The sequence below is a fragment of the Balearica regulorum genome, chromosome 5 (genome assembly GCF_011004875.1).
Source record: "Balearica regulorum gibbericeps isolate bBalReg1 chromosome 5, bBalReg1.pri, whole genome shotgun sequence".
In the NCBI taxonomy this organism is placed as follows: domain Eukaryota; kingdom Metazoa; phylum Chordata; class Aves; order Gruiformes; family Gruidae; genus Balearica; species Balearica regulorum.
The window spans coordinates 5,456,468-5,472,599 of NC_046188.1; the positions used below are offsets into that span (position 1 = coordinate 5,456,468).

Below are 16,132 nucleotides of genomic sequence, written 5' to 3' on the forward strand. Positions count from 1 at the left end.
TCCCCTCCCAGCTTCTTGCATGCCCCCCACCTTCTTGTTGGCAGGGCAGTTGAGAAGCTGAAAAGTCCTTGACTGCTTGGCAACAACTAAAATATCAGCGTGTTACCAACATTATTCTCATCCTATATCCAAACCACAGCACTATACCTGCTGCTAGGAAGAAAATTAACTCTATCCCAGCCAAAACCAGGACAGCCAAATATACAGGCAAAAAAAAAAGTCACTGAACCTTAGCCTTATAACAATTTTGAAGTTACTTTTCCACTGTATTGCTGAAATTATCAAGGAAAGAAGAGTCTGACATCCTTAAATTTCTTAAAGGATGAATAATTTAATTTAATTCCCGCACTGAATAACAGATTTACTTGTAAATGCTCTGACTTTCATTCTGCACTCAGGGTAAGCACCCTGGCTTTGGGGAAGAAAGACTGTATTTTCTTTTATACACAACAGTAAGTTTGAGACAACCCTTCAATTGGAAATCTCAATTCCCCTCATTTATTGGGCCATCACTGACACCTCCACAACTGCACAAGTCAGAGATTTGATAGTTTTGAAAGGGTTTAGATACACAAGTCCCATTAGACTCATGGGAACCGTTCTTGTCAATCTTTCAGGCAGCTCTAAAAAATTTCAGTCTAAATTCCTTCCCCCTCCGTTTGCATATTCTAAAGAAACCAGACACAGCCCTGGAGAACAGCAGCAAGCAGAGAAAAGACTACATTGGCATCAGTGTTAGCAAGGTAAAACAAGAGAATTGGCTTTGCATGGTAGCAAAGCTTAATAAAAGGTACTTAGAAGTGCTATCACGTTTGTCCTGCACACGTAGCTGTCGCGCATGGTACCAGGAGAGTAATGTTGCAATGCCACATAGTACAAGGTAAAATTAGCTGTATTTAGTGGTTGGCCAGAGATTAAAATGCTTCTGAAAGATTGCAGGTTACTACTGAACATAACAAGATAGATAAGTTAAAAAAGCTGAAGAAAGGAAAGAAATACATCGCATTTCAATTAACGGGGAAGGCTGAATGGAAAACTTTACTCCCAAATAAGCACTATCAGCTTCAAGTCTGATTCTCCTTTAGGGGACAGAAAGTTTGATAAAAATGCAACACCCTGGTGCTGATTGCGATAAATGCTCGTGAAGACATATTTTAGTGGCGATAAGGAGCTGCGTGACCTCGTGGAGACCCAGTGCTCCAAGGCAGACACTTGCGGTGGCAGCGGCTGCACCTCCGTACAGGAGCAGCCCTTCTGCAGAGAAAGCAAATAAAGAAATGAGCTCAGCTCTGACACAAAACATCTTTTAACTCAATTACTGTTTACAAACACAGCCGTGCTCCTGTCTGGGGAAGCAGAGCCCAGATACTGTCAACTGGATAATGAAATGCAAAAGGAAAAGGGAAGAAATGAAAAAAAAAAAAAAAAAGAAAAGAAAAGAAAAAAAAGAAAGCCTTTGCCCCAGCATCTCTCCTTTTCCTAGCCCTGGTCATTCGGAGAAACGTGTCCAATCCCACCCGGAGATGCAGTGAGGACTGGCCTCCCAAGAGGAGCAGGCAACATAAAAGTCTGGAATGTACTCTGTCCTACACCCATCACGGCACGGCATTTGAATATTGGATTTAGTGCTGTGCTTCCACAGATATAAAATTAGGCCGACAGAAGTCTGGATTCAGGCCCTTGCTCCATACTGCTAACTTGTAGAGAGCTGGTAGCCAAAAGCATTTGGAACGGTTGTCTCTCTCCAGATGCTGCCATTCATTTCTGTGGGAACAAGACCACTTACATCTAATTACAGTTTCTGCTCAAATTAACAGGACAGAAATGACAGCAAAAAAAACCAACTTCCCTGGACTAACTGGGAGACCTTTCGTCGGCATGGCTTATAAAGCAGTTGACTTTCAAACGCACCGACTTTTAAGTAACTGCTCAGTTTGTCTCATCAGCATATTAAAGCAGCAGCAAAAGGGAGAGAAAAGGAACAGTTTTATTAAAAAGATCCCTGCTTGTGCAGGACTTGTTAATGACCATGCAGTCAAGTATGGAATTGGGATCATCACGGCATAAAAAACCACTGTTTTCATTATGAAACCAAATGCCAATTGCACATTACGTTATATGAAGTGGAGTAGAAGTTATACAAAGACAAACGTTTTCGCTGATATTGCATAGGGACTGAAACATATGTATGTAGTCTTACACATGTGTATGCATCTGTCTCACTTAATTGTGGGAATAAGGTCTAATTCCATTGAAGGGTAAGAAAATGCAGTTTTCAGATGAGAATCAATCCACCCATGCACATCTCCCTCCCTTGCATTACATTTACCATTGGGATCGTATCAGCGGTCCACTGGATGCAGAATATTTCTGCCCTTTGAAGTCCATAGGAATTTTGCTATTGCCTTCAGCTGGACTGTTACCATCATAGGTGTTGACTAACTTTGCTTGGACTGGTCCAGTCATGAAAAGGATGGAAGCAGAGGAAAGCGTAAGGCTCAGATTCCTTCCCTCTGTCTCATCAGGCAGTGGCAATAGTCACATAAAGGCTCTCCACATGCTGCTGGTGAACCCACTTACGATTCAGGTTTCCTCCCTGCCAAATGAACAATTTATGCATGAAAATCATTCTGTGCTATTAACCATTATCGATTTATTATTCTGGTCCAACCCTGGATAGTTGCTGTCTCTCTTAGATCTTAATCAATATGTGGTAGATAAAATCATTCATATCATTCCAGAAGAGTGGGTTATATCAACGTAGTTAATAGCTTAATGCATTCCATGGAAAATTGTGTTCCTTTTTAAACTTAAATTCATCAGCAAACAGGGTCTTTTGCAGTTCCTTACCAGCAGTGCTTCTGCATCTGGGTGTTACATGGATGCGTAGGTGCAGCCCTGTTCTAAATACGAAAGTGGGACATAGAGGAATGCACAGCTGTCAAACAGCGTAGGAACATGCACTGGCCCACTTACCGATAATGGTTGTTTAATCATTTCTAAGCTCTGAGTGAATCTACACCTGATACATGCAGATATATACAAGCAAACACTTATCAGCTCAGAATGAGCAAATTACAAACTTGAAAAGGAAGGGACAAATAACCATGCATGAAGTTACTGCTAGATGTGGGTCCTCTGATGTTAAAGGTAGGTAAAGGCCAAATACAGACAATGAATTACACTTTATAGGATACCCATAACCCATCTTAAGACCCATACCACTGTCAAAAAAATTACAATTAGTTTGTAGCTGACTTCTGACACATCAAATCATAGATTTTTAAAGTTATTTCTCCTCCAAATTCCACAACTGGACACAGTTTTAAAGGATGTTTTAACCAGGTCCAGCTCCTGACTTGTCCCAAGGGGCAAAGTGAAATCTCAGAAACCATCAGACATCCATTTTCTATGTGCCAGGTATGAAGACAGTTGATTACGGAGCAAGAACGCAGACTGCAATGCACAAAATTTACTTTTCCTTCTATTTTAGCAGCAGAGCCCTTAAGATGCAGCAATCAAAGTAAAAATCCGTCGCTAGAAATATGGACTTTGCCTCACACTGGGCAGACTTTAAGAAACATTTCTAACCTGAGATGAACAAAAGAACAGGAAGAAATATTACACAATGTGGGTCTAGTCCAAATTCATAGGAAAAGCATGAATTAGTTTTAACTGTAGCTTTTCTCCCCTGTCCCACCTTTTCTTAGGAGAAAGGAAGACTTGCCATTTGCTCCCACTTCATTATTCCAAACACACAGACATGGCATTTCAGCACATTTTATCTGTTTAAAAGTAATTTTCAAAACAAACGCTGTAAAATCTATTGGACATGCATAGAATTCCTTGCTAAGGGCCAAGCCCAGTTTCCACTGAAGTCAGTACTTGGGGGTTCAATGGCAGTTGTGTTGGACCTTTAAGGTGAGATTTTCAAAAGCTTCCCAGTGACTCACAGTGTGTCTACACAGTTAGTTGAACTTGTGTCTGAGCCTGATCTTTAACTCAGTAATCATCTGCAGTTAACCCTCAACGCACCTACAGCTTGATACTTGAAGATCTTCAGGAAGCGTAAGGTTAGAGAAGAACCAGCCGTTTTAGGGAGCTGTGAGGGAAAAGGACGCAAACTCCTTCCATAGGTGGTGCAGTGGGACCTCAGGCTGAAGGAAGAGCTTCTTGGGATGCTCCTCAGCTACTTCGCTGGTGATGTTAACTCCACTGTTTGACTTTACACTGAGAGGACTGCAAGTGTTCACATGGTTGGTGACAGCAAAACAGAAACTTAGAAATGAATGAGCACCATTGCATTGGAAGCACTGTTAACAGACTACGTGAATATTGCCACTAGAGCTGAGGCCACTTATATACTTAAAATTAAGGTATGTTCATCTGTTCTGCTGAATCCATCTCTAGAATCTCCATAAAAGTCCTTCTTTCCAAAGAATTGACATCCCAGCCCACCCTCCAGGGAGGTTCCATGGAGCAGGGAACCACAGCAGTACAACTCTGTTTTTAAGTATTTTTAAAAACAAGTCAACATAGTTTTAGTTTCCTGGAATTAAACTCACACTGGTAGTTGTAAGAAGAAACCAGTAAGTATGAACCAAGTAAAGGAGAAAAGAAAATCATAGATCATTGAATTTGTGTAACAAGGAAATGGACAACTATCACTTTGCAATCAGCTTGCACCATCTTAGTCTTTCCCAGAAGAGATTTCTTTCTAGCCAAATATTAGGGATATTGTCAGTTGGTTCCAAGGATAAATTCCTGGAATAACCACCACTAAGTTGACAGATTTAAAGCTTTGTCTAGAGGGAACATGATAGGGAATGTGCTACAGAACAGATTTTTCATTTGAGCCTCATTCCAAGAGCTGCAAAACTACAACAGTTTATAAAATGTAGGACAGACTTCCTCAGGTTATTGCCTTACACACTTGTCCACACAGCCAACGATTAAAAATTCACAAGAACATCTTGTCACGCAGCTCAGCATTCAACTTGCTTTCCAGTCTCTGAATCTAATCTTACCTTGAGCATTCCTTATCTCAGGAGGAAGCTAGTCTTGCAGTTAAGACAGAACTAGGCTGCAAAGTCACAAGAGTGCAAGTCCCAGTCCTGCTTCTGAGTTTTGAAGAACTCGTTTAATCCCTCCAAGATGCAGTTTTCCATCTGTAGAATGGGGATAATACCACTTGCTTTTGGTTGTCTGTTCAGTCTCTCCAGATCCTAAGTTATTCATGAAATAGTTTCTTACTATATATTTACCTTTTGCTTTGTGGAGCAGGACATCAAATGCCTCTGGAGACTTTAATGTAGCAATATTAGTGAAAGCTAGTGAAATAATGCCAAGGGATACCATGATGTACACAGCTTTTAAAGCTAGGTTAGGAAAAAAAAAATCTCCAGAATGTTTTAAACACAATTGTTCCTGTCTTGAAGACCATGGTTCAGCTACATCATTGCTTCTCAATATGGTTCACCATTTAAGAACAGTTTCTTTTCTCACCCTGGGTCTGAAAGAGTTTCATCTCTAAATTAATGTTTATTGTACAAATACCAGAAACCCATCACTGAAGAAGGAAGTCAGTTTTGTGACTCCTACCCTGACAAAAGCTAAATTGTATTTCAACCTGAAATTGATGGGCCTGATGGAGAGACTTCAGGATGAAATTCTCTGGCTAATATAGGCCAGATGTCAGGACAGATGATCATAGTATATCCTGCTAGTCTTACAAAAAATTAGCTGATGCACTGTGGCCAACTGTCATCTCAGGCTCATGAGCAAGCAGTGATTTCTTACTGTGCCGACACGTAAGCCATGCAAGGAGTCGTCGCAGGGAAGACTCTGCAAAATTCTGAGGAGCAAATATCATCCCAAATATTGCAGGCCATTTGGTGATTTTTTTTTTTTTTTTCCATATCAGAAAAAGGGATGTGTTCGGAAGAATACAGCCTGCAAATTGTTCACCCCGTTCTACTAAGCCTACTAAATCATCTGGAGTTGTCCCAGTTAAGCAGAACTACAATCCCTATTAAGTGGCACTCATTGCCACTAAGCATCGTTGGACTTACATGATTTCCCTTGTAGATGTCTGGATTAAGTGGTTTTGCCAACTAAGCACCTCCTTTTTCTGATTCAGTGGAGCGTACTGAATCGTACATATTTTACTGCTTTATATATTTCAAATAGCATGAAAACTGGCTGGTTTTGTGGAAATTAAAATACAGTTTATCTGTTGCACAAATTTTCAATACACGTGAGCTCCCAATGCATGTGGAATACATTTCATCCCATCTATATATACAGTCTTGCATTATGTATATAGTGGTTTTCAGAGAGCAGCGAACAGCCTTCCCATGCACTTACCCTGGTCTGATAACATTCTTATGAAACAGAAATCATATGCTGAACGTTGGAATAATGTCAGCACACAAAGGAAGGGAAAATAAATAAATAAAGAAAACCAAAATCCAGGCACCTTGAAGCAAAGCTCTGAGAAACCGTCTGTCTCAATGGAAAATCCTAAGGCTGGTACATTTGGCTGCTTTCAGAGCGTAGTTCAGCGAGTAATGCCTCTTTCATTGGACACTCAAAGCTCTAGAGTCACATCTGTTTGTGCTGGCGTGAGATTGGCACGCTGTTCCCGCTGATGAAAGCTGAAGCGATGGTGCCAAACTACAGGGAAAAGCATGGCTTTCAGGATTTTTTCCTTTCTTTCCTTTTGCTGCAAGTATTCTAATACAGTGCCAAGGCAGCGAAAGAGGCGAGCGCACACAAGTTTTCTTTGGAGGACGAAGGAAAAGGAAGGAGGAGGGGGTGAGGAGTGGTTGCGGGGGGGAAAGGCATCTTGTCTGAAAGCTGAACCTGTCAGAGTTCCTTCTTTTTTCATAGAATCACAGAATGGTTTGGGTTGGAAGGGACCTCAAAGTCCCAACCCCCTGCCATGGGCAGGGACACCCTCCACTAGCCCAGGTTGCCCAAAGCCCCATCCAACCTGGCCTTGAACACTGCCAGGGAGCCAGGGGCAGCCACAGCTTCTCTGGGCAACCTGTGCCAGGGCCTCACCACCCTCACAGAGAAGGATTTCTGCCTCACATCCCATTTCCATCTCCCCTCCTGCAGCTTCAGGCCATTCCCCCTTGTCCTGTCACTACATGATGATACATTATTGATGATAACAGAACACATCCACAATGATCTGCACCATGGAAGGCAACAGAAGGTTTGCCATTAACTTCTGCAGAAGCAGCTTCAGACGCTGTGCCTCTGTGTGGCAAGCACACACACACCATCCCCCCAGACCTGAGTGTGAAAGTGCCTGATTTTCAGAATATAATATTTAGTTTTTCTTAATTTTTCAGGTGAGGCAGATCAAGCACTCATAGGTTTTTAGACTCACACGTTTAACCCAATGAAGCATTTAGGTATGGACGAATTAGGGATTGCAAAGCCTACTATCCAGGTGCTTGCTCTCAAGAGACTCTACAGTTTTGTGGTGCATGCCTAGGTTCCTTAGTCAATGGACGGGGAGAGCTACAGGCCTCTGAATTTGGCTGATGAGTCTTTTGCAGCTCATGCTTGAAACAGTAACTCTGTCACCTTTATTCAGCATGGTCCAAACAACTCACACTTCCATTTTTCTCTATCCTTCCCTGAGATTAGTCAAGGAACAATATCCACATAGGCCAGTCTCTAGCCCGAGAGATGCAGACTAGGTCCAAGCTGCTACCTTCACCCAAGACAGCAGGGATCGGTCAGGGACATCCACTTCATTTCTAGGTAGGCTCAGATTAATAGGAAATTATGTTATGGCCCACAAATTGAGTCCTAAAATAGGGAATAAATGAGAAACCCAGGACTCATCTGATGGAGCAGAAGCTACAAATTGTTTGAAACCCAGGTTTCCGATATGGTTCCCTAAACATCGAGTGGAAAGCAGGGCCAGGAAAACAATACACACCCTGTCTCCTGAAAGAGTCACCAGAAGGAAAAGAACACATGATTCATAAGGCCAGATCTCAGGGAGGTTTTCAGTGTCTTCATAGTAGAAGATTAAAAAAAGAAATAAGTAATAATTTGGAGTTCAGCAGAACTGAGATTTCAGCCAGCCTCATTCTCATGCCTTGTAAAATATCTGAGAATAATTAAATCTGTTCCTTTTCTTTAATTAGCCTTGTGTCTCATTAGAGCAGTTCACTGCCATGTCTTTATTTACTTGATTATATCTCCTCCACACCTTTGCCTTCCCTTGTTCACCTAATCTTAACATCTCTTTTCCTTCCCTTAAAGCTCTTTATTTTAATGCTTTGATGTTATATTGGCTTCCCCCCCACATGCTTTGTTTAAAAGAAAAACAAAGATAGAAAATCTATACACAAAACAGAAGAGTCAACTACATCTTGACAAATCAAGCTTTTAGAAAGTCAGAAAAAGCAGATTTAAAGATGAAAGCTCGTTCTTAACCCAGCTTCCTTCTTCAGAGACCTTAATATGATCTCTTTATGTAACTATTGCCAATTAATTCAAAATATAATGCAAGCTGCAATTTCTCAGAGACATGCATTCATTAGGTTTGCGGAGAGTATATAGTTTTCAGACTTTGATTGATTTTTAACTCTCATTGAGATGTACAGAACATCTTTTAAAGACATAAATTGTCCAAACAACCGCTGTTTAAATCTACAAATTTACGAGAAACAGATGGTTTTCACATGGGTGGAAAACAGAGTTTCCCTAGAAGACTGGTAACAACATTTAATCTTAGAGCAGTGACAAGCCCTGTTCAAGTTATGACCTACATAAGGGGAAAACAGCCGTTCATCATCACAGAGTTTGCCTTTCTCAACACATGACCAAAGCTTAGAAGCAGAGGCCAGGTCCCAGGCTATGAGAGATTAGATTCCTGAATATGTAGGATTATAACCTGTAAAAGTTGCTCTGAGCACTTGTAGTTATCACTTCCATCCTCTTGAAGATGCCCTTGCATTGCACCTATGGTACAAGGACATATGGCTGCACAGGTAGACACATACCTAAAACCAGCCCAAATAAAAAGAGGAATATGAAAGTTCATTCCCACCAATTCTGTCAGAGATATACACACCTTAAACTGAAGAGACAGTGATTGTGGGGACAGAGGTTTCACAAGCACCATTTGAAAGACCTTTCTGATTTTAGACCTAAATAACGATGCTACCCCAAAGTTGTTCAACCTATTCTTCATATGATAGCTCGCTGGCATACTCTGAAATACAAAGAAAGATAATAAGAAGCCATAAGCTGTGGAATATGGTGTTAAGGTTTACTGGCAAGTGTTTCATGTATCTAGAGTATTCATTAAACAGGAAAGGGTTTAATTGAGCTCAACAGATTTAATTTTCAAGGATTCCTGAGTGGAATCAGGAGTCCAAACTGCGATGCCTTTCAGATCTTTCCATTCTTGACTTACTGAAAGTGCTTTGAAGTCCCTGCCCTGCTTTGCCTCCAGCTGCAGCATTGTTACTGAATGATGATACTGCAGCAATATGCTGTAGATGCAGCCCGACATCCCATCAAAAATGGAGTCACTGTGTTGAAAAAAAAATGACAGACATCCAAATCCTGGTATAAACCTGCAATTTTCACACATAAATGAAGCATCAAACATGGTCCCATAGTGTCATATTTAACAGCACTGGGTAGGAAAATGGCCAGTAGTAATCAGAGACTCATAGAACAGTTTAGGTTGGAAGGGACCTTAAACCCCATCCAGTTCCAACCCCCTGCCATGGGCAGGGACACCCTCCACTAGCCCAGGTTGCTCAAAGCCCCATCCAACCTGGCCTTGAACACTACCAGGGATGGGGCATCTCTGGGCAACCTGTTCCAGTGCTTTGCCACCCATTCCCCCTTGTCCTACCACTACACGCCCTTGTCACCAGCCCCTCTCCAGCTTTCCTGTAGCCCCTTTAGGGACTGGAAGGGGCTCTAAGGTCTCCCTGAAGCCTTCTCTTCTCCAGGCTGAACAACCCCTACCCTCTCAGCCTGTCCTCATAGGAGAGGTGCTCCAGCCCTCTGACGTATGTAATCCTACATCCTAGTTGTTCTGTCCTGCATGCAGAGATCAAGGTCTAATAAGAAACATATCAAAACTGCAGCTGGGTGTGCTCTGAGCCTTGCTCCTTTGGCCGCCCTGTTGTTACTCCAGCACCTCGGTGTGGATGGCTCATTCCACAGACACTCACCACTTGGACTTTATTTCCTAGCAACAGACCAGACATCTCAGGACTTTTCTTTCCCAACATGTGACATCTCACTGTGTGAGTTAAGGGACCAGGAAAGGATGAGTGCTCACCTGCAACCCAGCAATATGCTGCTTCTCTCAGGGAGAGCACAAGATGCTGTGGAGACACAAGACCCAAGCTGCAGTACGGCGCCGTGGTCCTTCTCACAATCCAAGACCCTCGTCTCAAGACAGCTACAGCTGGCTCACAAAGTGAGAGCGCCGCACAGGGCAGCAGTGCTGCACTGCAAGCGTATGGGACACCGGCTTTCAATTTCAGGGAGCAGGAGCCAGCTCTGAGCTTCACGTTCAATGCACAAAACCTGAAAAGTAGTAAGGAGGTGCTTTTAGCATAGGAATGAATGGATGCCAGAATACAGCCTTAGCCCTGGTTCAGAGAGGGTCCAATGGTGTCCTAAAATCTGATGCCGCTAGAGGTTATGGAAAATAAAATAATGAAAAAAAAAAATCAGCAAAACCGGTAACAAGATGACAATATAGATGTGTTCCTCAAGAGATCCTCAGGATCCTGGCCCTGTCCTCTTTGCTCAGACAAAACTACTGAAGAGAGGAATTTCCTCTGTGACAGAGCATGCTGGAAGCATGCCCAGGCCCACCACGGCTCCATCCCAGTAGTTCAGTGTGGAGCTCCTGGTGCTATTCATGATCAAGAGAGTGAATTCTATAGCCCCCTGCTTCCCCCTGCCCCGCTGGCAGCCAAATTCCAACACTGGAGTTATGCAAATCCAGCTCAGCCCCCCTGCCCCCCACTCCTTAGCTCTATGCAATATTTTATTGAGCTATTGTTTCTCTAGGACAGTACAGAAAACATCATGTATTGTCCTCCACTGACAGTCTCAAGCCACAAAGGAAAATATTCCTGCCCTCTGGGATGAATTTTGCAAGCACACAGCACGTGCTTACGCCCCGTTCATGGTAACACACTCTCACAATGTTCAGTACACCAGAATATAATCGCGTGCAGCCTATTTCCCCAGCTGATGTTACCCCAGGCACTGTCCCAACAGTGGGCTCCCCCCTCAGCCAGCTGACGCTCACCTTCTCCAGCATCCAAGGTGCAAAACGACGCACCCAACATCGTCCACTAACTGGCTTATTGCAGCTCACCGGCAACTGCATTTCCTGCAGACGGGGTTGTGTAACTGGGGTTTAAACACGTTTATCCTACGGCATTGGGCTCTGCCGGGATCCTCCACCGACTCGAGGAGCCGGCGTGTGCGTCCAAAGCAATTACAGAAGCATGCCTTGTCGAGGCAGTTCACTGGTGTAGCAACATTTTATTTCTCCCACCTGACAAAATAAAAAGCAGGAGAGAATTATTTGTCAGCTCAATCCCTGTGTTAATCTAGTTGCAAGTATAATGTGATTTCCCTCCTGCCCCAGTAGTAGGTATTGCAACACCTTACATATGGATCATTTTAATCTAATATAATCTGGCTGGCTGGAAAGAAGGTTTCCCTCCACCACAGCTGCTTGTGATTATTGCTAAATATACATGCCAAGCTTCAATCAGCACGAGGGTGCATCTTAGCTAGTCTGTATTGGGTAAATCAACAGTAAACCCTACAAAACGAGGAAGATGCTGCAAAGCTTTACATGCTTGTGTTATATCTAGCTTTTTTCAAATGCTTTCTCTATTTGCCATTTCTAATGTATCACGATCTATTACTTCTTTTCTTTAAGCAAAATTGATTTAAAAGCCGCTGATCACAGGAGATAAGAAGTGTCACCTCACCTTTACAAATAACATACTGTGGGCAAATACTCATTAACTGTTTTGTCCTCTTCATTTTACATTCACTTACTGCAAACTTCAGCAAGAAGAGAAGCATTTCTGTTGAAACTAAGATCAAGCACATATGTTATAATAAAAACCACAAAGCCAATAAATGATAGCTTTTTATCATTATTAAATACAAACATGTATTCTTATTTTACTATAATTATCAAACTAGGATTAATATAATCTCGTATATTGCTTCCCTTCACGGTGAATTAAATTATGTAAAAAGTCTCCCACTAGTATTCTTCCCCAGCAAGAAACATTTTAATTGTAAATTTGCCTTTTGGAGTCTTTAAATTACACACAGAGGCACATTAAAAAAGGCCAGTACTATGGATACTGTGTATCCACTAATCTGTAAATAGACTCCCAGTCCAGGACTCATCTCTGAAATGTGGCATCAATTGCACAGGCTCCCATTTAGTTTTAGTTGAATAAAGCCATACTAGATACGCAAATAACATCAAACTTGCCGGATTAGAAAGGGGCACCTCGTACTCTAAATCATGATTGTCAATCATCACCCAGGATTAAGGGATATAGTTTAAAAACCTAAAAGCAAGCACTTCCTTTTAACTTCTGCCTACTGTGCATTTTGGATTATCGCCCAGAAACAGCGTTACTTGAAACAAGGCTGCCTCCCTTCTACCGTCTCCGGGAAGTGCATCGTTACCATCGGCCAACCTCTGGTTGGGGTGCGGGAGGGGAAAAAAAAAAAAAAAAAAAGCGTCAGCAAAGCATACAATTTAGATTTGAGATCTACTTCTGACTGTGATTATATTTATAACTCGCTTTTCACAGAAGAATGGGGGGTTATTTTTGGCTTAATAAGTGCTTTCTGAACACGGTCACCATTCTTACCACAAAGATGTAAGGCAGTTAAAAACCAGAGCAGCTACTCTGCTCCTCTACAGAGCTGGCAGCCTTCCTGAGGCACTGCCTCTCGCATGGAGGGTTTTGAGAGAATTACTTGGAATGTATTTCACTGTACTCCTGAAAACGGAGCAGCATCCCATGGATAACTCCACCTGTCCTCCTGCACGCAAGACAGTCGATGCTCAGCCTTCATACTCCGTTCCCCACCACTTCTCCTACGTTCTCCTGGTTGAGTGACAAGACGCTTCTGCAAACTAGAGTTGCTGCTTCAAAAGTCTCTCCTTCGCTGTCAGAAAAGGCCATGGGAGAGGGACATTAGTCAACAAATGTCAACGTTGAACGTGTGCGACAGTTCAGTGAACTGAGCTCAGGATTGGGTCACAAACTGGGAACGGTTTGTGGGAATAGTTAATAGAACTGGCTGCTCTGTTTGGCCCTTCATTTAGTATCTGATTTTCCAGGCAAACAGGTATGGGTTTTTCCTTATTTCATGTAAAATTCAGGCCATTTGGGGGGCATTTGGCTATTTCTGTTCAACAACTGTCGTGCTAACTGATGTACCAGCACATGCAAGTTATATGGTGAGCTGGACACCGATGAACAGTTGTGGGACTCAAGTGTGGCTAAGTCCACGCAGAAGAGAAAGTACAGAAGGAATCAGGCAGAGAGGGTGGCTGTCTTCCTGAACAAGGACCTGTCCGCTCTATTTGAAGGTGTTTCCACCTATGATTCTGTGTGCCATTTCTTTGACTACTACCAGAGACAACAATATACATCCCATCATTCACATCCATCCTCGTGGACTCGGCTAAGGCTTGCAGAGCACTGAGGTATGCCACATCATGGCACGGACCCATTAAAGATATTCCTCTTCAAAACTACGGAATTGAGACACCCCAATACTTTTGTGGATCTGAGTTTCTAAACTGGACGCTGTGGTGTTGAGTCTACTCAGCTTTCCGTTGCAGATACCTCAAATGTCCCAGGAGGTGATCCTCCATAAGCAAAGGTTTCTTCCTGCATCTGTTTATGAGTGTGTGTCTCCCCTTCTCTCTCTCTGTGTATATTTATATTTATACACACAAGTACACATTTATAATCATATAGTATGTAATATAGCCAAGTTACAAGAGAGAAAAAAACAAACTAGAAGAGAATAAAGTATCATCATTGCTATCCTATTCTATAGAATAGGATTAAATCAACTTCCACAGCTAATAAAAATCTTTTTCAAAATCATTATTTTTGGAATATCTTTATAATTAAGATGCTCACCAGAATCTGGGGACAAGGGTCATATCCTGAGCTGGTGTAAACTGTCACAGCTGCACTGACTTCATCTGCACTTCCACAATCTAAATGAGTCAATGATCTTGCCCCTAAGGTACAGTTTATGGCTGCATACTGATTAAAGAACATATACACTGGTTCTTTAAGCAAGAAAGGGAGAAAACTCAACTAAGGCTAATCTTATCAACATATAACCTTTTAATCAGATTATTGAAACAACATGTTAATTTATGAAAAGTTCAGCATTCTATTAAATTGCAAACAACATAGTGAATTGCAACCCAACAGGCTGCTTCATTGAATTCATGCAGCCACTCCTGGCAAAGGCATTCCAAATTTGAACTTAATTAATATTCCTACTCCTGGTTTCCATAGTTTCTTTTTAAACATGAGTACCAGCAGAAACTGGCAGTAACTTTACCCATATTCTCAATAATAACCCCCCTCTGGCTGTCAATATGTATGAAAGGAAAAATTTTTTGCATACCCCAAACAGCCTGTCATTTTCCTCTCTTTTGTCAAAAATATGTTGGCAACTTTTTTTCCTCTTTTTTGCTTACACAGCTTAAGATGCTTAACTGTTTCTCTGCTTGGGTTATAAGCAAGGAGCCTTTGTGTATTGGAAAGAGAGATCAAGTAGCTACGCTCCTCCAACTTCAGAGAATAGCCGCTTTGCAAAAAACCCTCCAAATTTCCAAGGGGGGGGGTGGTGGTGGTAGAGTTTTCCTTGAAAAATCAGGAACTTAAGTGGCTAAAATGCTTGGGGAAGTGTTTCATATTTTCCTTCCTTGCCTATGAACCTCAAAAATGGCTACTGTCCATCTTGGACCAAGCACTTATTATTTAAAGCTATTTTTCTGTTCCTATATAAAAGAGGACTGCCCTTCATGCAAGCAGTACCTGAGCTAGCCTGAATACCAGAAACACAGACTAAAAGTCTCACTCACTTGCTCACCACCTGGACAGAAAGCTGGAGAGAAGCACAGCATGGGATAGCACTTGGGCAAGGAGAAGAGGGAAGGGATGTTCCCGTCAGGGCCCCACTTCCATAGGAACCTTTCTAGAGGGCACAAGTCCTATTCTGCAGCTTAACAACACTTCCCCTTCTGCGTGATGTGGCCCCAAAACACATCTTCCACTGTCACATGAGCCTGTTCACCAAACAACCCCCTCATTCACAGTATCCAACCCAGTATCCACTGATTTTTGGGGAATATTCTTTGTCTTTTTGGGAGGAGGGCACCCATAGCCTCTTCCCATGGGTAGCTTTTTCATGCTACGCATGAAGAATTTCAGGTAAACATCTGCATAAGAAACCCACCCTGATGTCCATACTGCTGCAGGATGCTGTAATAAAGATTAAGCCCTCAAGACTGGGAACCAGTTACTTGGGATACATGCCTTTGGACTGCCGCACAGAAGTAACCCCATATTGCTTTCCATGGTGAGCTCGGTGTCTCTGACCTGGCCAAGCAAAGCCCAATTATTTTGGCCAATGTTTGACTGAGCGTTACTTGCAAGCAGAGTTGACCAGCTATGCTTTACACCAGCTGTGACTGAGGTGGAAAACCCGGTGAGAACTGGAGATGGGTTGTTACCTGAGGATTTGTGATTTATTCCAGTTTGTAATCCAATAGCCCTATAGACTATGTTGTTTCTAGAAGACCAGTTAATGGCAATAGTTAAGGCACTTTTCAGTGGTTACCTGCTAAGGGACTAGTTGCTCCTTTAATGTACAGATCTTGCAATGCCTACCATGTCACCTCCATTACAGACTTCACAGTTTCCTATGTTAGGGACTATATCTAAAACTTTTCTGTAAACTGAAACGACTGAGCACGTAAGGTCAGGGTCTTGCCATGGATACATCCAAACTGATTCTTGTCTCTGAATTTCTGGGG

At 42.3% G+C, this 16,132-nt stretch overlaps 1 long non-coding RNA gene across 1 annotated transcript; it reads right to left on the minus strand.

The window, feature by feature from the left end:
* Positions 1-10,349: 10,349 nt before the first annotated feature.
* Positions 10,350-13,213, minus strand: LOC142601886 (uncharacterized). Its single transcript, XR_012835468.1, has 3 exons — positions 12,927-13,213; positions 12,018-12,125; positions 10,350-10,584 (listed from the first exon to the last, which is right to left on the minus strand). It is a non-coding gene; the product is annotated as an uncharacterized LOC142601886 (long non-coding RNA).
* Between the last annotated feature and the right edge of the window lie 2,919 nt (positions 13,214-16,132).